Below are 24,277 nucleotides of genomic sequence, written 5' to 3' on the forward strand. Positions count from 1 at the left end.
GGCAATCAGAAGTTTACTTTTCCCTTTACCAAACCTTATTTATGGACTGGATTTTGCTTGGGAAGGGGAAGTCTCCTGGTGGTGTTTTTTTTTGTTTTCAGCATAGGGTAATTAACATCTTCAGGTCACCACATCAGATGTAGAAATCCTCCAACAACACACTACTTCTAAAATAATGCACTGGATTCAAAGACTACACAGAACTGTACACAAAGTACTCCATTACCAGCAGAAGCCGTACGAAAAAAGCTCCCTTTAAAAGAGCTTTTAATTACTGTATATCTTTGTTTAGAAGCCACCTTCAACTATCTTTTCCTTGTGAGCTGCAGGGGAAAGCAATTAAATGTAGAAGAAAACCATCCTCAATTTAAAGCTGCAGGAGGAAGCAATTAGTGTAACAGAAGTCTCAGCTTGTACACAAAGAAATACGGTACATGAAGTCACTGTAGGCTGGGTATTACTTGGACATAATTAATATGTGTTATAAATCTCAAGTTGTGTGACTACTGAAAGTTGAAAGCCATAGCTGGCTGTATGGCCTGTGTTTATTCCCAAGTCTCCCTATAACAATGGAGTTGGCTGCTTACACAAAATCACATTTACATCTCTCAGCTGTATAATTCACACCTTCTTTAAATTTCCTTTAATAGGTGAGGGGTCTCAATATAGCTGAGTAAGCCCCTTTGCTTTTAGGGGCAGGAAGGTACAGGGTTTTATTTATTTAAGGCCATTTAGGTAGGTCTGGCTACAAAGAAAGACTTTATAAGAGAAGGAAAAAGATCTTTCTGGTCTTGTTTGGTATTTGCCAAGTTTACAAGTCTTGATTTTAGTACTAGAATGAATCTCATACTAGACCTCTTCTTCAATGCTTTTTCTATCACAGTATTGCAAAGACTATTTAGACATAGTACAAAAAGGGATTTTGAATGTTTGGTGTGTTGGTTTGTTTGTTTGTTTTAAAAAGGATGGAAAATGAAATGGTTTCACAGTTTTTAGGGGGTAATCCTTCATGGTCAATGTCATGAAAACTTGTAGGGGAAAAAAAACAAACCAAACAACCAAAAAAAACCAAACCAGTTAATAAGAACACTACTGAAGTTAAAGGCAAAAATGTTCCTAAAACAACACCAGAAAATGCTTCACTCTATTGTATTTTGTAAATGATACAAAGGTTCATTAGATACTTTCTGTTGCATTATATAGTGAAATGCTTCCATTAATTACTGCTTCTTTAATTTAACTAATTCAATAAAGACTGTCTATAAAACCACAAAGTATTATCTTTCCCATAGTACCTAACTTACTTCTGCAGTCCAATACCTATGACCCTTAATCAAAATTGGATTTTAACAGACACACCAAATGGTTAATAGTAAGATACAGCATCACTAAAACCCTAAAACGCGTGAATCTTCCACTGACTTTAATCAGACTCTCGGGTGTTTAGACTCTGCTCTTCTAAACACCTCAATATTTGTTCTTGTATTTTCTAGTGTCCTACATTACAGGAGCAAAGGTTGTTATTAACAGCTTGCTTTACCACTATTTTTATTTCAAGTTAATAGCACAAGGTGTTTCTATAAATGTTTGATTTTATGAACTTTTTTGAATTTTCTCCACAAATTAGTCAAATTGGTTTCTTGACTGTAGCTCCTTGCTAAACAGAGCTTTTTTAGTTTCATTATTTAGTGCACTACTGTATTCTTTCAAAGCCAAAGTTCAATTATTTGTCTTTTGAAGGTCTGAGTGCCTTGTTTAAAATGCCAAGTGCATTAAAAACAGGCCACCCTTGACTTTTGCAAGGAGATAGAGAAGGATAATAAGTTAGTTGGATTTAAAGGAATTTTGAAATTGAGCATGTGTGTGTATGTGTGCGTGAAGATACCAAAATAAGGATTAAATGCTGTCAAATCAGCAAGAACACATTTTTGACCATTTACCATTTTTTCTTCCTAACAAGGAGCAAAAAGAAGGAAAGTCTTCTGGTTAAAACGAAGGACAGGGAGCCAGGAGACACTGAACTTGGATGAAAACACATACTAAAACATTTTACTAGCATGAAAATAGGGCTTTAAAGCCACACAAGTGCAAATGAGAGCAAATTCTAGTGGAAAAAAATGCTGTATTTTTTTGTTGCTGTGATTACTTGGGGAATCTACTGTTTCACCTCTTCCGAATCATGTTCACTGTCCTTATGTATTTGTATTTCCATTTTGAACATAACTCTCTATGCTGTCTTTTCCCTCTACCGAGACTGAACCCACAGGGAGTAGCAAAAATTCCTGTAGACAGCATGAGTCTGTTAATAGATCTTGGTGAACTTTGCAAAGAGATGGTTCTCAGCCATGCGGATTTAAACATCCTATCTGGAATAATTTCTACCATCCGTAGAAATGGGTTCAGGTGGTCACTTGTTAAAAGGATCTGGAGGCTTCAAAAAAGAAGAAAAGCAACTTAAAAGTTGACTGTGGTACTGGTTTAACATGACTGGCTGTTCATGACCAGGAGCCTTAACAGGGCTGTAGGTCAGACCATACATCTTGAGCCCTGTTGTGCAACTCCTGATGGCAGGAGTCACCCTATCAGATCTACATCGATGAGTAAAGGCTAAAGGGATGCAGGCATAGGAGCAACTAGTTTCCACAGTATTTAAAAATCTATTGAGAAGCCAATTGTCTATGGCAGGCATGTTCAGGATGCATGTGTCTCTACCCATGTAAATGGCAGACTTCAAGTAAAACAGAGATTAATTTAATTAAGTTTAAACATTTCAGCTTTTTATTTTATGGTTACACACAGAAGTAGAGCAATAACTGAATACAAATGTTGCATATTTACTGTGGCATGATCCAAGCAATTACTACTAAAGTATTAAGGAAAAGCATCATTTCACTCTTTTAATTTTATTTTACAATTAGGTAGGAACCATATTTTGGTGAATACATTTATAGTTAGAAGTTACAGATTATGCTTCTCTTTGTTTTGAAAGGATGATTTTAGCCCTGTTGCTAAAAGCCTGTTAGCAACAATTAAAATAGCTATAAAAAAACCATTTACAGCTTTTTTACTTGTTTTTCTTGTTAGTTTTCATCAAATATTTCACACTCATATGATGGATGCAGCCTGCTAATAGTCACCAGCACAGACTTTCAAAAATGGTTTTAAACATCTGGTTAAAAACATTGCTTTTTATGTACTGTGACTGTTAGTTCATCGTTTCTACATGAGTGTTGTGCCGGTTGTTCATTATGCCTCTGACTCCTGTTACTTTTTGTTCTCAAAAATGATTTGAGAAAGTTTAGAAGGAAAACTTAAAAGCAGAGCAAAACCAACACCAGCAACTTTTCTGAGTGCCAGAGTTTTAACTGCTTTCTGTTGAAATGCTTTCCTGACTTTCCATTCAAGCAAGAATTTTTGCACACAGTATTGCAGGAAGGGCTGAGTGCGTGCCTGCAAAGTGCAGCATGGTAAACATCTGTGTATATTCCACATATACCACACTATTAAAAATCAATCTGTTCAGGTCACTTCCCATTCTGAGGAGAGCTGAGAAACACGACCACCGGTTTCTGTCACGTGCTGCGTTGTCTCAATTAAAAATGAATTAAATTTCATGCAAAGAACCCAACTTAAAAATCCCAGCAAACAACAACAGAACCTTTCCACTAATGATTTTCAGTCATCACAAGTGGAGAGAGACTCAGACAGCAGACAGCATGGTCCCAGCATGCTTTTTGCCTTTTTTTTTGTTTGCACAGTAGCTGTCAGTTGCAGCCCTGCAGGTAGTAGAACCCAGTGGGAAGAGGGGCGGGACAGAGCGATGCTGCCTGAACTGACAGCAAATTTAAATTACTGAGCGTTCTTTTTCTTTTTTTTTTTCTTTCTTTGCATGCCCCTTTTTCTTTTTTTTCTTTTTTTTTCTTTTTTTTTTGGTATTTTTCTACTCTGCGACAAACTGAAAAGATTCTCACACACGCTAATTTAACAACCCTGCTTTCGTCGTCTTCTTTCCCCCCCCCCCTTCTGCTTCCAGGATAATTAAAAGAGAAACCTGTAAAGGCAACATTCCTTCAAGCAAGTTGGTGCTGCAACGTGCTGGTAAGATGAATTTAATTATTTTTTTTTTCCCCTTTCCCCATCTTTTCTTTTCCTTTTTTGGAGCTGAAAGCTTTTGTATATCTAACGCAGTCATAAGTGTGGTTCCCCTGCTGTGGAGGGTTAGGATGTAATGAAAAGGTGTAACTGCTTGATATGCGACCTTCTCCTATTACTTAAAATGGATAATAACAGCTTTCGCGTCTGTCCTCATGATGCTTTTATCTGCGAATTGACTATTTGCTCAACAGAAGCGGTGCTGTGATTGTCGCACTATGACAATGAGGACTTGATTGTTTTTTGGTTACTGTTCCATGCTTCTACTAGAAAAGATACTTGAGTTGGGGGGTTTGTGTGTGTGATTTCTTTTTTTTCTCTCTGAACATTGCCTGAAACACTGATATGACAGGGGGGTGGAGGTGGGGGTGGAGGAGACGGTCTTGGGTATCATTCTGCCTGTTCAGCTGTTTACTAGGTAGGGAAGTGTAACACTGAAACTTTTTAAAGAAATAAATAAATATTTTTCAGCTCGCATCGAGTGGGGTCACTGTATCCAGGATTTATTGTTGTCCAGTGCTGGGTAAAGTTCTTCTTGTCCCTTGCATTGTTCTTCTGGAGAAGGGGGGAAGGGATGTTCCACTTCATATCTTGTCATACTATTGTAGTAGCTAATAGCAAGAAGCTGACAAACTTTGAGATGAAATACCAAGCGTCGCTTTTGTAAAGAATGAGTCTGATGCTGTGGATAGTTTCCTATGAATACAAGCCTGCCAGATACAGTCAGATCTGTATTACCATTTGTTGCAGTTCCTGCCTTGCAAGTCCCCTGATTTCCAACGTTTCCTTTATAGTCTTTTTCTGACATTAATATATTATTATTGTATTATTTTATGGTGGGTTTTTTTTTTTTTTAAACCAAAATTAGATGGGTTTTGCTTTTGCTTGGTGTTTATCCTTATAAAACTTTTCAGGTGAATTTTTTTCCTCAGGCTTTCTGAATGTAATTCTCCCAAGTATTAAATGCAACAACACATACTGAAATCAACAGGAAGGCTGAGCTTTTCCTGTATTTAAGAGGAAATTGCCGAGTACTAGCAGAACTGGATATTATGATTGCTGAACTCTCTCTCTTTACCTAACTGAAATTAGTTATTGTTACACTTAAGACTAGATCATGCAGGCTTCTACTGAAGTATTTAGAATAAGCACTACTCTTTCTTACCGTTGATTGTTTACAGGTTTGTGATCATGCTGAGGAAAACTTTCTGAACAGAAGGGATTTTTGAGAGAAACCTAGTAGAGTTAGAAAGATGTTGTGATTCAGTCCTCTAACTCCTTGAAAACTGTTTTCCTTAATATATATATTAAAAAAAAGTGTCTTGAAATTAATCATCTGCAGATTGATACATCAGACTTTCCATACTCAATGGTTTGATGTGCCAAATGCATAATGTGATCAGAGGAGCAAAGTTGTGCAAGGAGAGGGTTGATGAGGAGCAGTCAGGAATTAAACACAGGCTCCCTGGAGAGGAGGAGAGGACGTGCCAGTGCCATACGGAAAATCACATTCTTTCACAGCAACTTTGTTAGGGCACAGGGTTAAGGGCGCTGCACTTGCAGAAGTTCATCACTCCCTATTTCAGCCTCAATTTCAAGCACTGCAATACTTCTGAAGGTTTATTTCTCTTGTGCAGAAAATATTGGTGTCTTGTGAAATGAGGCCATTGTAACTCCCATGTCTTGCTTTTGCCCTGACAACTTGCCTTCCCCCACCCCAACACCAAGGTCTGCAGGGCCCAGAAAATTAGGCTTTGTCCCTTGTAATCCTAAACTCCCATCCATTTATAACCAGAGAAGAAAAGGACTGAATTCAGTGTTCTTGTTATGGAAATAAGTTTTTATTCACTCAGTATCAACTGACAGTTAGAAGCGTATCTGATGTAATATGAATAAACTGTAGGCTGTTGACAGTAAATTATGCAGCTATAGTCCCACATTCTCCTAGAAACAAGGCTTTTACAATGCTCAAGTGGCCTAGTGGGGAAAAACAACTACCAATATTCTCATTTGAACTTTCTAATCACCCAAAGCCATGAGAAGTCCATGGTGGTTGATTCCCACTGCCCATGGTGGGCATCTCAGCAATGGGCAAGGCTGCATGGAGTACAGCCTGAATGCAACCAGGGGTATTCAGTCATAGAGGTGATGTCAAAGCTACTGTTATGCGGCAACATGAAAACGTCATACAGCCAAATTTAGATGCTAAGTTTGGTGACAAGAATTTGTCCCTAAAGTCATAATGTATAAAAAGCTAAAATCTGTACCTTTAAAAAAAACCCACCACCCCAACCCAATCTACCAGTCTACATTCTCTTTGAGTTTAGTCTTTAAATATATATATTTAATTAATCTGTGCACTTTAAATTGCTGTTGGCTTCTAGAAATACTGTCTTCTACCCAGGGCTTGGAAATTTCTAGTTGAATAGAAATGCATTCATTGTAACAAAAAAAACCTTGCTGTAATTTCCTGTCAGTAACACAGGAATAAGAAAACACTAGGCTAATAAAAATGATAATCTGAGTTTACAACTGTTAACAAGATTCCTGAATAGAAATGGTGCTATTATGCACAAAGAACTTCTATCATCACTAGAGAAATGTAGTATAAAATTATGAGTTTTATTTTTAGGACCCTGTCATCTACTCAGAAATCAACCCGTAATCTTACTTGTGAAATGCCATAAGTTTTGGCATCTTCCCTCCCCTCCTATTAATGAAATATTAAAGAAATGTTATAATTAGAAACTTTGATAACACAGTTATGAATTTTCTTTACAGGAAAAACCTGGCATAATTCTATATTTCTTCCACATCTAACTCTCCACAAGTCTGAGTTGCATGCAGCAAGGAGAACTGGGGGAAATCACAGACTTGTCATGGGCAATACTGGTGGGATTCCATCATCTTCTTTCTCCAGAGAGGAGGCAGATTCTCAGGCTTTTCTCAAGACTCTGAAGAAGTACTTGAGAGTATTTTCCCTCTTTGCCTGAATGGAATTATTTATTAGTATTACATTTCTGGTCAACTGAATTGAAGTATCATAGAGTGATGACAATATGCTTAAATTTTAACCTCTGAGGATTTTTTTTTTTTTTCATTCTACTAATAAAAGACTTTTACATTTCTCTTCTAACTGCCAATGATTAATGACTTTATAAGGGACTCACTGTGTTTCCATTTGATTTAACACATTAGCTATGGTCCTCTTTTGGCAAGAAGCACTCTTGAAGCTCTACATCACCAAAGGAAACCAGGCCACTGTACCTGGCTCAGAATGACCCCAAGTTTCTGGTCCTCCCCCACTAGCTGATTGATAACATATTGGGCCAACACTTGTCAAGACACGCTCCTTCCACAAGCCTGGCAGCCAGTCACATGTCCTTCATCTCCTGGTGATGTGTCCATGGTTTGCTGCAGGATAAAGGAAACCCTAAAAATAATCTAATACCTCCTAATTACTTTCATTACTCCCAAGGCAATAGAGCACATAGTAATTATCAGGTCACTAGATCACAGAATCACAGAATGGTTTGCGTTGGAAGGGACCTTTTAAAGCGCATCCAGTTCCAACCGCCTGCCATGGGCAGGGACACCTTCCACTAGAGCAGGTTGCTCCAAGCCCCTGTGTCCAACCTGGCCTTGAACACTGCCAGGGATGGAGCAGCCACAGCTTCTCCGGGCAACCTGTGCCAGCACCTCACCACCCTTACAGGGAAGAGCTTCTGCCGAAGATCTAATCTAAATCTTCCTTCTTTCAGTTTAAAGCCATTCCCCCTTGTCCTGTCACTACAGGTCCTTGTAAAAAGATATGAATTACGAATATAAATAAATATTCTATTAAGGTAAACAGTAAAATAGTAGCAAAAATCAAACAAAGTGAAAAGTAAAATCCCAGAGAGTTCAATTGTAGGCTATAATTATTGAACAAATTCTTCCTTGGTTGCTTTTCATGCCCCATGACCTGTGGAGGCTTACGACTTCACTCCTGTCCTAAGGCTAATGTGCTCCAAGAGCTTTTGCAGCCACATCTTTCCTACTCACTGTGTTAATGACTCTCGTTGTCATCTTTCTTGGAGATGATAACAAAGGGGAAGCAACCAAAAGCTCTGCATATATATTTGTTTAATTTGCTTTCTCAATCTGAAATCTCCAGCTGCCTGTATATCACCCATGTAAGTGTTTGCTCTCTATTCATAACATTTGAGCACCATAAGTAGGATTTATCTCATCTAAATTTAGATACCTATACTGTAGACACCTACATCTGAGTTATCCACCTGGGGGTCCCATGGTCCCATTATAGTCAGAGGGAAAAAGCAGGCATTTTCAGGGAGTGATTTACCTGACCTATTTTAAACATCTATTTTCTCTGAATCCCACTGACAGACATCACATTCAAGATCCAGATCATTTAACCACCTCTCCTCCTCAAATTCTCTTAATTAACCGTCCTGTTGCATTGCTTAATTTAGACATCTTTTCCTCATCTGCTTGGCTTCTCTTATAACTACTTCATGAAAACAAAGTACTTAAAACTCTGCAAATTACATACCTTGAAAAACAGTCATAGTACTATTGATTTATTAAGCCTCATATACCTGGCAGTGGTCTTAAAACAAGGCTAATCATAGTAAAGTTAGGACTGGATTGCATAGATGGGATAATGTCACCCACTTATATCATTAGTCCTCAAGAACTGCTGGGGGGTTGCTGTCACAAGTGCATTCCAGGCAGTGTGTTTAATGTACAATTAATCTTGTAATTAATTGTGCAATTAATCCTCATGGTTACTTTTGTTAGGCTGAACTGATCTAGTGAAAGGAGGTGCTGCAATTGGTTTATTTGTTCTACTGAGCAGACCAGTGGCATTTAAAAGTTATGCTACAATGCTTTGAAAGATCTGAAAGTCAGGAAACTCCATGAGTATGATGAAGTCTACCTAATTTAGGCACCAGCATTTTAATGAGCTGATGTTCCGGACGTAAGTTCCTTTACCCAGAGGAAGCTACGTGCATTTGAAAGCTTCCAGACAGACAATTTGGCTTCCTAAATCTGTACAGCTGAGGCTGCATTTACAGTGCTAGAAGTATCTGCTGCAGAGAGATCCCTGGCTCCCAGATATTACAGTGTACCTCATCCCCATGTCTCACGTGGCCATCTGTGGAGGGGCTAGCTGTGTCCTCTTGGCCTTGTGCTTGGCCCCAAGTGTTTGATTTTGTGCCTGAGTACATGAAGGGTTGTGTGTGATGCTAGTGGGCTCACAACCCACTCGAACAGAGAATTATGAGGAGCAGAGGGAGCCAGTGTTGGAGCAGCCTTGTTCATAAATTCTAGAGGAAAAGATACTTGAGGATGACCATAAGCAGCATCACGGTCAGGTTAATCTTCAAGGAAAATCTGATTTATGCCAAAAGTAACTATGTCAGCACATAAATATTTTTTAATATGTACAAATAATACACAGTATGGTTGTCAGAAACATAAGATCTCACAGGATAGCTGACATTCAGTGATATGGACACACTGTACATCAGGCAAACATGGTCTCCCTTAGGATTCATTTCTCTCTTCACTTAGGTAACCTTCATCATCCTAAAGATTAAGAGCAGGTTGGGGTTAAGGTAGAGAAACAGGATTCTAAAATTCATTTAAATATAAAATGGTTGATCATTAATCATAGAATCATAGCATTGCATAGGTTGGAAAAGACCCTTAAGATCATCAAGTCCAACTGTTGACTCAGCACTGCCAAGTCCACCACCAAACCTTATAAACCTTGTAAAAGACATCTACATGTCTTTTAAATACCTCCACCACTGCCCTGGCAGCCTGTTCCAATGCTTGATTTAGGTAGCTCTATTCTGAACCCAAGTTCTGCAGTGTTCTGCAGAAATAGTCTTTATTCAGACAAGGACAGTGACCGGATTTTGAAGTATGCAGAAAATATTGTAATACGCAATAGAACTGCTCACATCGAACTGCTCTCACACAGGATTTTCTCTCTGATACATTTGTAATTTTCAGTGAGTAATGTATAAACACTGTACAAGCCACTGACATAGTAAGCAATCCAGAAGGCCTGTTGCCTGCTTTTTGGATGACAAGAGACTGAAGTGTAGATTGACAGTGGCTCTTAATCAATCTGATGCAGTCAATGCTTTCCATAGGCACTCTATTAATAAGCAGCTTTACTAACGTCTTTCTCTTGCTGTATCCTAAGTCACTGACAATTATGAAGGACATATGCGTACTAAACCAAGCTTTTACACTTGAGCGAAGAGCAATAGCAGCCTATCCAGTGACACGCAGTAAGAGAGGCTACATTCACAGGACATTAAAGGCTGGGTATTCTTGCTGAACAGGTTTACACATTTAAGCCTTGATCCTGCAAGGACTTACACACATGCTTAACCTTACATACTACGAAGGAAATCCTGGGCCTCTCAAAATCAATGACAAAACTCCGCTGACTTCAAAGGGCAACCCTGAATAGCCTTTTTGGCTTCAGTGCAGCCACACAGAGTGCAGAAGCGTGTGAGCCAATCTTCCTCAACCTTGCTTGCTTCCGTGAAGTATGAAGAGATTGAGGGAGCTAAGTGTAACTTTTGAAACACTTCTGTCTCACAACAAACTATGAGCATTCAAAGATGTTTTCTTGTTTGATCTGTGCTCTTTAGGGGCTTTGCCCAAGCCCCATAGTAAAATCTGTGGGAGTGGTTTCTGCTGGAGAAGTCTGTGAGCAATCTATAATGCAATGAGCAATCTATAATGCAGTGTTCTCCCTGGCTAGTATTGCACTCTGGGCAGGTTGTTTTCTTTTCTTTCCAGAAGATCCAGTCCCTGGAGTGAGGTGATTATGCTGGAATCACATCCTTCTTTTTTAAAGAAAACAAAAAAATATATCTATAGCTCACGTGATTTTATAGGAAATCTGGGAAAAATCTATTGAAATGACAAGTCAGAAAAACAATAATATATGAATTTGTGCAGGATCTAACTGCTGTTTTTCTTCTGCTTGCTGCTAGTAATTGAGATTCCCTGATGCAAAATCTAACAGCTTTCTCAGGATCTGTTGGACACCAGAGATCCAGTCCTGGATCTGCCTCCATTTGTGAAACTGTCCTGTGGCAATAGTAGCCCTGAGACCCTCTGGGGAGTCCTGAGAAGTTTGGTAAAGAGTTGGGGAGGAGAGAAAGTGGTATTTGTCCCATTTTTGAGCATAAATCCCTTTCCAAAACAGGTTAAGTCAATGATCCTTTCCCTTTCACAGACCCTCTGGCTCTATGCGTAATACAACATGCACCCAATCCTCATGGTGGCTGAAATGCTGAAGCTGAGGGGGGTCTTTGGCAGCTCTGAGTAACTGGTGTGTCTCAGTCCCAACATGCTGGAAAAGCTCATGCTGGTAAATGCAGATCTTGTGTGCAAAACAACTAACAACTGGCGTGCAGATACACCATCGAGACTTGCATGCGCTAGGAACTAAGAAAGCTTTGGCTATCATCTCGCAAAAAGATTTGTGAGGACAATTATCCCCACTGTAACAGGGAGTAAGTATTTGGAAAAGAGATTTATAAAGATTCACATCCCAGTTATGCTTTAGGATTAGCCTATGTCAGCATTTATGTAAGCCAAATTATCGCTCCTCACCTAAATTTGCGGCAGTCATTTGAAAAGAAGAGTAGGCTGGGTGACCCTAGTGAAGTTTTTTTGTCTATTTCAGCATATTCCTCTGACACGTTTCATTGTTCTAGCAGCAAAAAAAAAAAAAAAAAAAAAATCCCCAGACTTTAATCTTTTTTTTTGGCCTTTACTGTAAAGGTATTTTAATTTCATCTTCATAGTGCTCCTGTACTAATGGGCTTTACCTATTCCCAGCAAAGTCTTGTGTGAAATTCTTAACCATAGAGATTACAGAAATTTACTGCTTCACTGGCATGGTCAAGTTGCCACAAAATTGCATTTGTTAACATAGCTGTGAAAACACATGGCACCTGCCATCTCGGAGCATAAGGATTTTAAATATGGCTGGGAAGAATTTAAGAATGCCTATAAAATGGGTCTTGGCCATGTCAGTATAGCTTTAGGAAGGAGACTGTGCTATAAAATCCTCACCCATAATTGGACACAAGTGACAGCTTTACTTAACTAGTGTTCACAAATGAACGAGCAATGAAAATGTTCTGCCTTTCTCACCCCAGAAGAATCACCATGGCAGATGTTAACACTGTTGAGAACAGCTTTATTGTAACTACAGGTGAGACAAATGGGAGATTTATTAGTCTGGGCATTGAGGGAAAGAGAGGGAGGGTAAAAGTCTTATCGAATGTTGTTCCGAAGAAATGCAATGTACATTATCAAACACATTGCTTGGCACACGCAGTGCTCTAAAACAGGAACTATTCTGTGTCCGTGAATTCATGAGCATGCCTGCTTTCTTGTTTGCTTTTTAAGTAGCCCATACCCAGAATCACAAGTTGTACATATTTTGCTTTTTGTTTCCTCATGTCCTATCCATACCCTGCCATTTAAGTTGATGGCAAACCTCTAATTTCATTGATAATTCGACGTAATCAATGACTCAAAGCCTGGGAACTCAGTGACCTGCAAAAGAGTAAACAAGAGACAATGTTGTTTCTTTGATTAAACTCCTGAGACAAAGCTTGATCCAGTGTCTGCTAGATCCTTTCTGTTCATTTTAATGAGCTTACAATTGGCCCCTAACACAATGTGCATTCAGTAATAATCAGCACTGGTTGTTCAGCCACTGATCCAGTAAAGCCCTTAATTATGTGCTTAAGATTATGTTTGGGGAACAGTCCTATAGAAGCCACTGCAACCACAGAAATGCCTGAAGTTCAGCAAGTAAGTAAAGGTTTTCTTGCTGGAGTATCCTCATATTTTTTTCACCAATCCCCTCTGCCAAGCAAACTAAGAAGTACAGTTTCTAGATATCCAGCACCTTGAGATGACTTAAATGTGGTGATACTCAGATTTGTACCCAAAATTTTAGCTGCTTTATACTTCTTTATGCCCAGGTATAATAAAACACTAGACTGCAATTGTGGTATGAATAGAAATACTTGTAGCTTGAAACACAACTCTTCCTCCCCTTTTAGATTCAGGGAATAGTCTCATGCAGTGTTGCTGTCTGATTGTCAGTCCCATTTCTAAGTAGAATAACATATTTAAATTTATAAAAAGTAAAACTGTTTACACTATAAGCAGGAAAATATTCTCTGTATTTAAAGCAGTTTGCCCCAAACTTTTTAACCAGGTGCCTTCTTAGAAGAGCTGCTTAAAAGGAGTTCATGTTTTCATGCCATGTGGAGCGCATATTGTTTAACTGCTTCACTTCAGCTCATCCCGTTTAACTAGAGGGTACCATATTTCTGTATTATCTTGCTTTCATGAAACCTGTGATATTCACCAGGTTTTTCAGGTAATGCTGTTTACAGCAAGCACTGCCTAAGGTGTTTCCAAAAGTTTCCCGCTGTCAGAAGCATGAGGGCCAGATCGAAAATATTGGTTTGGGAGAATGTAATCTTTTCAGTACAGGCTTTGGTCAGCATGATTGTGTTCAGTGTAAGTGCCCAATAGTAATGATGTCCAGGCATAGGGCCAAATGCTAAAACTGCCCCCAGAGTGAATATACTCATACTCTGCAAGAGAAGCAGTAAAGTACGCTCGTATTCTGGCCAGCAACATCCGAAAGCATAGCTCCCCATGAGGATAATTCTTGCCAGGACGATGAATAAGCTGCATCGAGGCTATGCATTATGGCAACTGCTGTATCAGGGACTGCTAAGTAACTCATAAATAAACAGTCTCTGCTGCCCCCCAATTTCTGTATCGAGCTTTAGAAGGTACTTATGTAGGTCCAAGTATGAAAGGCTTGTACAGTGGCCTCAATGGACTTTGAGAAGTGCCAAAACAGAGGTGGCTACTTTCCATCTCCTGCTCATGCGACTAGCCATAATTTTCCTGGCAAGCACAAATATACAGCGCCTAGAAGGATTTGGCTTCTATTCTTCAACTCATATTCATCATTTGGGTTGCTCCAGTGAAGTTATAAAGCCAGGAGCTCCTGTTATGGTAGGATAAAGACTCCACAACAGCTGAAATCTTTATTAATAAATGAATTATGAATAAACCCAGAAAACATGGACACACTTTAATACACTCACCAACCATTTGTTTCGGGCACACAAGTGTATTTATACCCACATCAGAACTGCATTAAAATATAGAAGGGTTATATTAGTGCTCATTTCATTTTTGTTTTCCTGAGAATGACTGAAGTTCCACTCCCATAAGCCTGCCAGACCTTCTGGTAGTATAAATCAGAGTGACCCCTTGAAGTCTGCTGAGCATCTGCCCCAGAATCTGCAAATATTGGTCTCTAGAGCCTGACTGATCTTTAAGGATAATAGAAGTTACTGGTCCAACTTGTACAACTTTTTGCATGACACAGACAAAACAATTTTATCCAGGAATTACTACACTAGGGATAATGATATTCTGTAAGGCTGTAGTATAGGTTAACTGTATTCTTGCAGCAAAACATCCTGTCTTGTTTTAGAGGTTTAAAATTTACTTATATGGATGCAGTGTTCAAAGTTTTGTGCAGACAGGTAGTAGTTAAGATAATAAAGAATATAAGCATTAGAGCTCTATATTGCTCTATACTGTACCTTTGTATTAGAAATTCTTCTAGTTCTAACTGTGGACATACAAAGACCCAGATGCTTCTTCTTTGCAGCAGAATTGCAAATTCTGAGTTCAAATAAGCCAATAAAATGATTTTCTGGAAAGCAATACTCTGTCGATGTACTTCTTTTCTTCAGAAACCTTTCAGGATGCCTTTCAGGACATTTTATAATCACTGCACAGTTATCACCTTTTAAAAAAGCATGGAAATATCATCAGTTGGTGTGTCTACCTAAACAAAAAGTTGTATAATTTAGAGCAAGGATAATCAACCCCTTCTGTATGTGAAGACAAACTGACCATCATAAAACAGAAAAACATTGTTATAGTTTAATTTTCTTTCTGTCCTTCTCTTTCAATAGTAAAAGAATGTACTTTTGTGCTGTAGCTACTGACCTTTTACCAGAAAAAAAATTATAATCTATGATCCCTAGATCCCTACTAGTGGTTTATCTTATATAAATGTATATCTCTGCTTAATTTTGACAAAATACATGAGGGCAAGATAAATAACATTCAAGTGGGACAGGAAACACTTCGAAAGGAACTAATTTTCAAATGCCATAAAGCTAGTTTGGGGAACTTCTTAACACAAAAGATTCCCCCATGCCTCCAACTTTCTTTATGGAGGTTCATTCACTGCCTTAAAATTTATTTTCTTGGATGGGAAAACTTGTTCTCAAGAAGTAAATAAAACGGATTTGAAAGTCCTGGTGATAGTGGTTCATGTTACTGTGTTGTCAATACCTTAGTTGCGGCCATGCCTCTATGATTATGTCAGTATTGGGGAACAAACAGTCAAGGACCACCTTATAGCCTCAAGGCCTTTTGGCATGGCACAGCTCGTATTCATCTTCATACACTCCCTGCACCCCCAGACAGAACTGGCAGCATCCAGCCTTGCTCTTGATACCTGCTGTACCTCAGCCCAAGCTTGAATGATTTGAAGGAAAGTGTTAGGTGGCACAGTTCAAAGCTCTGCAAGGGAGCACATTCATAGACACTAAAGGTCTATGAAAGATCAGGCAACAGTGCTTAAGCCACAACCCTGGCCTTGGATTTTTTTATTAGTATAGACATAACTAATAGAAACACAGAGCAAAGAGACTCTCCTCTCCAGAGAGCTCACCTTCTCTGATCTGAACTTCATACTGGTGCAGTTTCATACCTTGTTAATCCTGTTTTAGGGGGCCTGAAAAGAAGAGATGGGAATAATTGCTACCAGGTGACTGTATAGATTAAGTAGCACCTTTTCAAATGTAAAAGTAGATCCCTAACCTATGTAATGAAAATTCAGTGTGTGGATATATCTACAAGACATCCCTAAACCTTGAAGTTCTAGAAGATAGCTTTACTTTTAAAGGCTGCTTTAGGCATCTATTATTCATCACTAATGGAGACAGGACAGTGAGTTGGATAGACATCTAATCTAACCTGGTGCAACCCTGGCGCAGAATCCTCCTGTTATCTGAAGGATTGCGGGCAAAGGCAATGCTTTCTGCTTTCCTTAGAGGAAAGACTGGCTGTTGGTACTAAGCTAATGAGACCTGATGAGGGCTGCTGGAGTGGAACTGGCTTTCAGACCAAGTATGCCTGTATCCATCCAAATAAACACACCAGGTACTCATCAATACGGCCTTGCCCAGGAACAAGTTGGATTCTGAACAAGCATCCAAAGATATAAAAGCATAAATATGTTGGTGCTGTCCATTTGGAAAAGTCAGCTGCATACATTTAACAGAGCAGGAGAGGGTGAGAGAGTAGGTGTTGTGTTGTTCCACTCACTTGAAATGTCAGTTTAGATAATTTTTCTAATTGAGTCTTGATATTTCACTGCTCCCCATATTCCCCAAAATGATTATTAACAAATAAACAGATCTTTCTTAGTTGTTTCTGAAATAATAACGGCAAAGGCTTCAGTTCATATGCAAGAACTTCAGTTTAGGTGAACATTACTTCTGGCAGTGCAGCAGGTGGTAGCATGCAGACACATCTACTAGTAATACTACGTCTTTTGGTGAGTGTTGTGCAAGAAGTCATGGCAGGACATGTTCCAATCCTGGCTTTATTAAATGAAAAATACAGGCCAGCAATAAGCGTTAGGCCAATGAAAAATAAAAACATAATATATGAATATGATGATGATGTGAAAATGCAGACCAAAGACCACACCACTATGCTTTCCTACTGCAGGGTTTTGGCAGGCTTCCTACATATCTGGCCAGTTTAGAATTAGCAGGGTCAGATGTCCAAAATTTAATATAATTTGGATTTATCAATACCAGACTCCTCTGAGGAAAAATAAGTCCCCTCTCCTCAGGACAGACAAGTCTTCCCAGAATGTTTTCTAGACAGATTCTCTTCTGCACATCCCTTTGCCAACTGGAACCTTTTGATCTCAACATCCTTAGTGCCAAATTCTTTAATGGTGTAAATGAGTGAAACTCCACCTAAGGCAGTGGAGCAGATCCCATTTACACCTGCAGAGAACTTGGCTTTGATTCTGTAGCCAAGGAGAAATTAAAACCATTGGTTCTAGTAGATTTGTTAGCCCGTAAAAATGCTCTTCATCTCCAGTTACAGATAGTTCTGTTATCCAGTCCAAATACGAGAAGGAAAAGCAGCAGAAAATGCTCTTGAAGGAGTGAATCCTGGACAGGAAGGATGATACACTGGAGGATTTAATGAGATTTGGTGATCCCTATCATATGATCGAGTATACATTATCATAATTCTGATTCTGATCCCTTCACTTGCTCTCTGTGCAGCTTTTTTCCAGATCTCCTAATATGAAACACTTATTCCAGATTGTTCTTTGAAGAAGGCATCCAGTGATACATCAGAGATTAAATGAGTCACTCATGATGGATTGTGCTTCATGGCTTTATACACCACAGAAAATTATGCATTTTACACTACTTTGTAAAATAACCATTTATCTAAGTAAACATATTGACTCCTTTTGGGTTCATATGAAAACTATCCTGTGTTGTGAATCTTAATTTAGCAAGCTCTTGACAGGCAGGAACAAAGACAGCTAACAATGATGGAGAAGAATCAGTTACTTAAATGTCAACAGAGGGGGTTTAAAAAATGAGTCAAATTAAGAGATCAATGTGTTCTCTAGGGTCCGATCAGAGATACAGACTTTGCAACTTGTACCACCTTTTGCCCTCTCCAAAAAAAATCCCAAATCTTTAGAATTTGTGGTGCAGTTATATGCTGCTATGTTGTCAATTCAAACACAACAACAGCACATGCTAGAGAAAGAAATGAGACCAAGTAGTTAGAACAAAGTGAAATAGTTTAATATAATTTTCCAGGGATTCTACCTCTTATCTTTCCAACACTTACTGTAGGTACCAAAGCAAGATATCTCTTTGCCAAGAATCTCAGTTTGCACATCTGCAATATGAAAATTATACTTCTGAGCCAGCTTCTCCCTGGGGTCATTCTATACAGGTCACCGTAACGTTTAGACATCTGACCCTGGTAAAATTGTATCAGAATAAATGCTCCCTAATTCCTTTTCTGAGTTGAAAGTGTCAGAAGGCTCATGCCTTCTAAGGACTGTGCAAGAACACAGTCCAAGAATGTGAGTCTGATGGATTCATCCGAGGCCCTTTGGAAAGCCCTTTATTTGTCTGTCCAGGGAGCAGGAGTACAGGTTGCCACTAATGGAGTCTCACTCAGCTTTCAATCTTGTACCCAACCATTTCTACTTGTTACCCTAGATGCACCTCATTGGTGTACCTGCCTGATTTTTGTCCTCTTCGCATCCTTTTCCTGCTAAGCATTTACACCCCTCTCACTCATGATAGGGTCCAAGATGCTGAGTGACTTCAGCAAGCTCTGGATCAGACTCATAATCACTTCAAACCTCTGACTAGCTGGCTCGAAGTATTTAGGATGAATCATCTCAGAGACAAAGGAAAATATCAGAACAAAGTATTATCTTATGTATTTCTAGTTCCCCAAAGGTTTACTCTTCAAAAAAATCCATTGTCCTATATGTAATGTAAAATAATTCACCGCAGAGCAAAACATTGTATCATGATACAGATCTGGGCAGTGATTGAAATAATAAGAGACTGTTTAATTGCTAAATTACAGTGGTGATATTATGAAATAACATATTATATCTGCATTTATAATAAATTAATCCATCATGATTAAAGGTCTCTCAATGAATACCAAATGAATTATTACATGATTGGCCTTTATAAGTATAAGCCTTTAAAATTATGCAGTATTCTGCAAGCAGCTAACAGCCTGCAGAATAAAGTTGCAATGAGAAAAATGTGTCACAGAAAAACTTTTCTACATTTCATGCAAATCACCTTTTCTTTCAGAACATTTTTACATTGAATTTGTTAGCAATTACAACAGATAGCTTTTTAACAGGAGAAAATATGCCCATAATCACACAGTGTTGGGGGGAGAGGGGAAAATTACCACAATATGACTAATTTTATGAAAGACATCTGTCATTTTCTACTGTTGTAATACAAGCTGTTTAGTAAGTAAATTTAATTAACCAGATTTCTCATTTTAAAAAGGGGAAAAAAAGGCTTTTACAGCATGCCAGGAGCATATCCCTTGAATATAGTTTGTTTAATGTGCCCAATTAGACTGAATCATCAAATTTTCTGAACCTTAAATATCTCAAATTAATTTGTTTCCACATTGTTTTTCTATATACCATTTTGCAGCCATTTGTACTGTGTAGTAGATGTTGTTTATTGTTGATATTACTGGTTTAGGCTCTCTGTTTGAAACTGAGGCTTTTTGCTGCTCGGTATTGTACATAAAGAAGGAAGTCTCTATCAAGAAGTTTCATGTTGAAAAAGAGTGACGTACAAAGAGTGAGAAGTGAGAAAGGCAGGGAAAGCAGGTGTATCTGCCCCACATCATAAATAATTCAGAGAAACATCTGAGTCTTGGTCTAGTGCTGAATCAAATACTAGACCACGCTGTACTTTCGGCTTATAGAAGGATATAATTGTAAGTCAATGATAAGCTTGTGCTTAGGAGTACGAAATTCCCTCTGTTGCTTATAATAGCTGCAGACCTGGTCCTTTTTCTAATGAGGATAATATTCATTTTCACTAAATACTGATTGCCCCTACTTCATGGAGCTTACAGCATAAATAAGGATAGTCTATAAAGGCCTTTTATTCGTAATATGTAGAAGCTTATGTTATAACATGGTTTCCCCCAGAATGCTACCAGCATTTTTGCAACCAACCAAACAAACAAAAAAATTATTTTATTGATGCCAGTGCACATCTGGGGTAGTTCCACTGAATAGAACTAAAATCTGACTAGAAATCTCAATTCAACCTCAGTTAAAAGAAAGTACTTAAGTATTACTAAAATGGTTGTAACCTAGTATAGCGTGTTTTCCACTTGCTCAAACTACTCTTAAGAATACTTAAGCTAGTAGAAGCTACTCGCTTCCTAAACAAAACCTCTTGGCAAATTTCTGTTGTTAGCGCACCTTCTTAATTGTGCTCCTAAATTTATGCACCATTCAAAATTTAATATCTGCTGGTTTTGTACACAGGGGAAGAATTCCTCCCTATTCAGAAATAAAAGCAATCATTGCAAAAAATACCCATGTCCATTGCCTAGGAGTGTGCTGAACTGTACAGAATTTCACCAAAGAATGAAAGCTTTGTGTGTTTTTTTAATTTACTTTCATTTAGAAACATTTACATAGGTTATGTATGGAGAGCACAGCATTAATTCCGGCAAGCTTTTATTACCCTAACCTTAGATTTAGGAACTCTAATTGTACATAATATGTGTCTGGTATTTAGAGAACATCATTCACTTAATAGTTTGAATAGAGTTAATAAATATGAGGAATAAGTCAGTCCAGAATGTAATAGATTGATACTGGGGTGGAATAATCATGAAGAGAAGTGAATGAGGAAAACTGGAAGAATTTGGTTATTCTCATATATGTGCACACATTGTACATCTAGTAGAATACCTGCAAGCTTAAACACTGCATTTAGCCCTTTAGACCAAGGTTTTCCTCCACACTGTTGCAGGAGGACTGTCTGTGATAACTCCAGTAAATGACCCCTATGTTCTGCATAGGGCCTTTAGATCAGTTGCAGTGGAGAAGGGATAGAAAATTGGCAGAAAAGTACCAGGCTATGATATGAGAATTAATATGTGGGTTTAATTGATAATATGCCGAATTGATATGTCATCTTTTTTATCACAGAATTCCTGTATCCCCTTTATCAAGACTCCCAGGGCTGTATTCAGACAACATGAAGTGCCCACATCTGGACATGGGAAAGAGTTGGCTACTTCTGAGGAACAACTGATGCTTTAATAATGCACTATGTAGGTGGCTGCTTAGAGCAGCCAGGCGAAAATATTAGATTCAAAATATATTTACAATCCATGTTATCTGAATACGGATTTTTTGATTCTCTGTGCTTTAATTCCTTATATATAAAACAGCACTTTCTAAATGTCCAGGACAGATAAACCCAATGGAGCTTACTAGTGGAGGACATACGATTATCTATATTCATATCTGTGCTATACAGATAGAAAAAATATGTGGTTCAGCATGTGATGTATGCAGACATGAAACAAACACACCCCTGAGGGGTCAGCAGCAGAAAAGGTGTTAGAAGCTTGTAGGAATTTTATCTGAGCAAAAGCAACAGGATCAAACTCTGAGACAGAACAGCTTTTAAGTGAGCACAGACAATACTGCAATTAATGGAGACGTATCTACTCAGTATTACAGTAGAGCCGACCTGCATCCTTGGCTTATTAATTTCTCCCACTAGTACAAGTAGGTTGACGTCTTCTAAATTAAAAACAGTTCCGCCTTAGGAAGAATTGCCAAAGAATTTGTACATTAGAAGTCTCAGGAGATACAACTCTTGCATGCTGCCTTCGCTGGGGAAGAGTACAAGCTTATCCTTCAGGAAGTGTCATCTGCCAGTTATGACAGCTACACATTTGTATTCATTTATGAATTCACCATTTACAACTGTGGCTATTTAACACAACAATTCCCTGGAAAAATCTTTGGACTCTGTATTTGCATAATAAGAAAAAACTTCCAAGAACCGCTTTTCTCCTTCCTCCTTTTCTGCTATTATATTTTTGTACTCACTAATTTTACACAATAATATTTTAGGGCAGCATTTGGCAGGGTTGTTCTGGCCTCTGTGCACATAGGAAGCTTGTGAATCTCTTGCAATCTTGCTATAGGGGACAACATTTCTGATAGGGTGTACTCGGGAGAGTTGATTTTGTTATTCCATAGAGTGAAATTGTAGTCTGACACCTGGGCAGATACAACTGTTAACTGGAGCAGGGCTCCAGGTAATGAAGCTCTGTTTCTGATTCAACTAGAGATGTCCTGAGTCACCCTAAATAAATCACTTAATCTAGCTGGTTCTTCATATTTGTATAACATCAAAATACAGCTAAGATATCTTCTTCTCCCAGGCATGCTGTGATAAAGCAAGCTGTCCATAATGATGAGGGGTTTAGATAGCTCAGTGCCCACTCTGCCATGTATTTGGTCTGTAATATGCATTCCTTCCTGAAGTGGAGCCATAGTATATATGAGTTCACGCAGGCTGTTAGCTCTACCTCTTCTGGATGTATTTCCTTTGATAGCTGAGGTGGTGGTGGCTCAATAAGCTTTAAACCAAGAGATAGAGAATTGAAAGCAAAGACTTCCTAACTCTCCCAAGACAAAAAGGAGACAATGAAATACAAAACTTACCCTTGGAGAAGCAAAAATCAAAATCTTATTAATTTTGCACTGTTTCAGTTAATTTCAACAACTGTATTTAAATACCTCTATGTTCAGATCAGAAGTTGATCCAAAGAGGATATTTCTGTGAGTTTCTTTTTTTTTAATTCTTGGCTTCTCTGTTCATTAGTGGTGGTTGAGGGGCTGACGGAAGGGAAGAGGATGTCAGTTTAGAGGGGAGTAGGGATGATTTTAGTACAATATTGACCTCTGAGAAGTATAATGAAACAAATGAGAGAGAACTGTTGGTGGATTTGTGCCTCATAGAAGGTGAAGCAACATGCTGCTTAATGCATATGTAATAATGGGAGATTTATGAGGAGGAGAGAGGTTATAAGAATAGACCACATTAATCTTCTGTTTCGAACTCTTCTCATTAATCTCCCACAAATAAACTGCAATGGTCAAAAAAATAGAATACTCGTTTAAGTCGGTTTTGCCACGATTTTACAAAGTCCTTAAAGAGCTTCCCAGAAAAGAGATTCTCTGCTTCTGTTTCTCTCAACTTCTCATGCTATCCTATATGGTACACAAGAAAATTCCTAGCCAAGCTGTAAGTTTTCAATACCATGCCTCATCAACTTCTTCTCACTTCTGTCTGGAAGTCAGTGTCCATTCCTCATGGCTTCCACCTTTCTTTCTTCTCTCCTTTCTCTGTAGCTAATGAGATATAATAGAGCTGTAACTTGTGATTGTTATCTGCTGGTTAGCCTGAACCTGAACTCTGTGACTAGATGAATTTGCAATTCTAAAACTGAAATAAAGCCATATACCTGAATAAGCATGATCATCAAAACTAAAAACAAACAAACAAACAAAAAACCCATGACAATAAAAGAGTTTCCTTTAACAATCCATATGAAAGGAAATTCAGCAAAAAGCTTTCATCTATCCTGAACTCTGTCTGTTACATGTAAGGGTTATAGAAGTGCTGCATGCTGCTGAAACCATCCAGATAAGTTGACTGTACCTCAGTTAGACAGATTGGGCTAAACACTAGCCATTGAATTTTATTCTACATCTGAATTTCTTGGCTTTAGTGCACTGCGAATGTTCAGTAAGTCTAGTTTTTATGATTTTCACTTATCTTTAAAAATATCTTTCGAAGTGTGGAGACTCCGACCAGATAGGGATCATGGACTCCATGGACTCATTTTCCTTCACAGAGTAATAGAAGTAGCACTGTCACAACAGCAAAATTGTATTCTATCCAGGGAGTAAATATATTGATTGCTTACTTCACAGAACTAGAGAGCAATGCACATTATACCTATTGTCTGCAGCTTGCACTGACTTCCAATTTGCTTTTGGATGTTGGACTTGATGCATAAAGCCATGGGTTTTGTGCTTGTGACTGTTTTTCTTCTTCTTCACTCCTTCCTGTGTCCCACCACTAGAGATAACCCATCTGCTATCAGTCTCTGTCAAAACAGAGGGACCCAAGATTCTGCCATACAAAGTACTTCTCCTGCTGCTGCAGTAATTTTAACCCATCTAGTGCCTGGTACAGAGACTATTTACTCGGATGATTGGCTGGGGAATGAATATAGGCTGAACTGAGATCATCTATAGGAGTTTATTATTTGGCATTTTTCTATATTTTGTTTT

At 38.4% G+C, this 24,277-nt stretch overlaps 1 protein-coding gene across 7 annotated transcripts in view; it reads left to right on the top strand.

The window, feature by feature from the left end:
- Window positions 1–3,679: 3,679 nt before the first annotated feature.
- Window positions 3,680–24,277, top strand: part of CELF2 (CUGBP Elav-like family member 2) — a 567,687-nt gene continuing 547,089 nt past the window's right edge. For 5 of the 7 annotated variants that reach the window (XM_030479069.1, XM_030479071.1, XM_030479072.1 and 2 more), the window contains exon 1: window positions 4,034–4,098. The gene's annotated coding sequence lies outside the window, so the exon portion shown is untranslated. The other 2 variants (XM_030479087.1, XM_030479090.1) reach the window with 2 other exon arrangements.

This window comes from Strigops habroptila, chromosome 3 (genome assembly GCF_004027225.2).
Source record: "Strigops habroptila isolate Jane chromosome 3, bStrHab1.2.pri, whole genome shotgun sequence".
NCBI classification, from domain to species: domain Eukaryota; kingdom Metazoa; phylum Chordata; class Aves; order Psittaciformes; family Psittacidae; genus Strigops; species Strigops habroptila.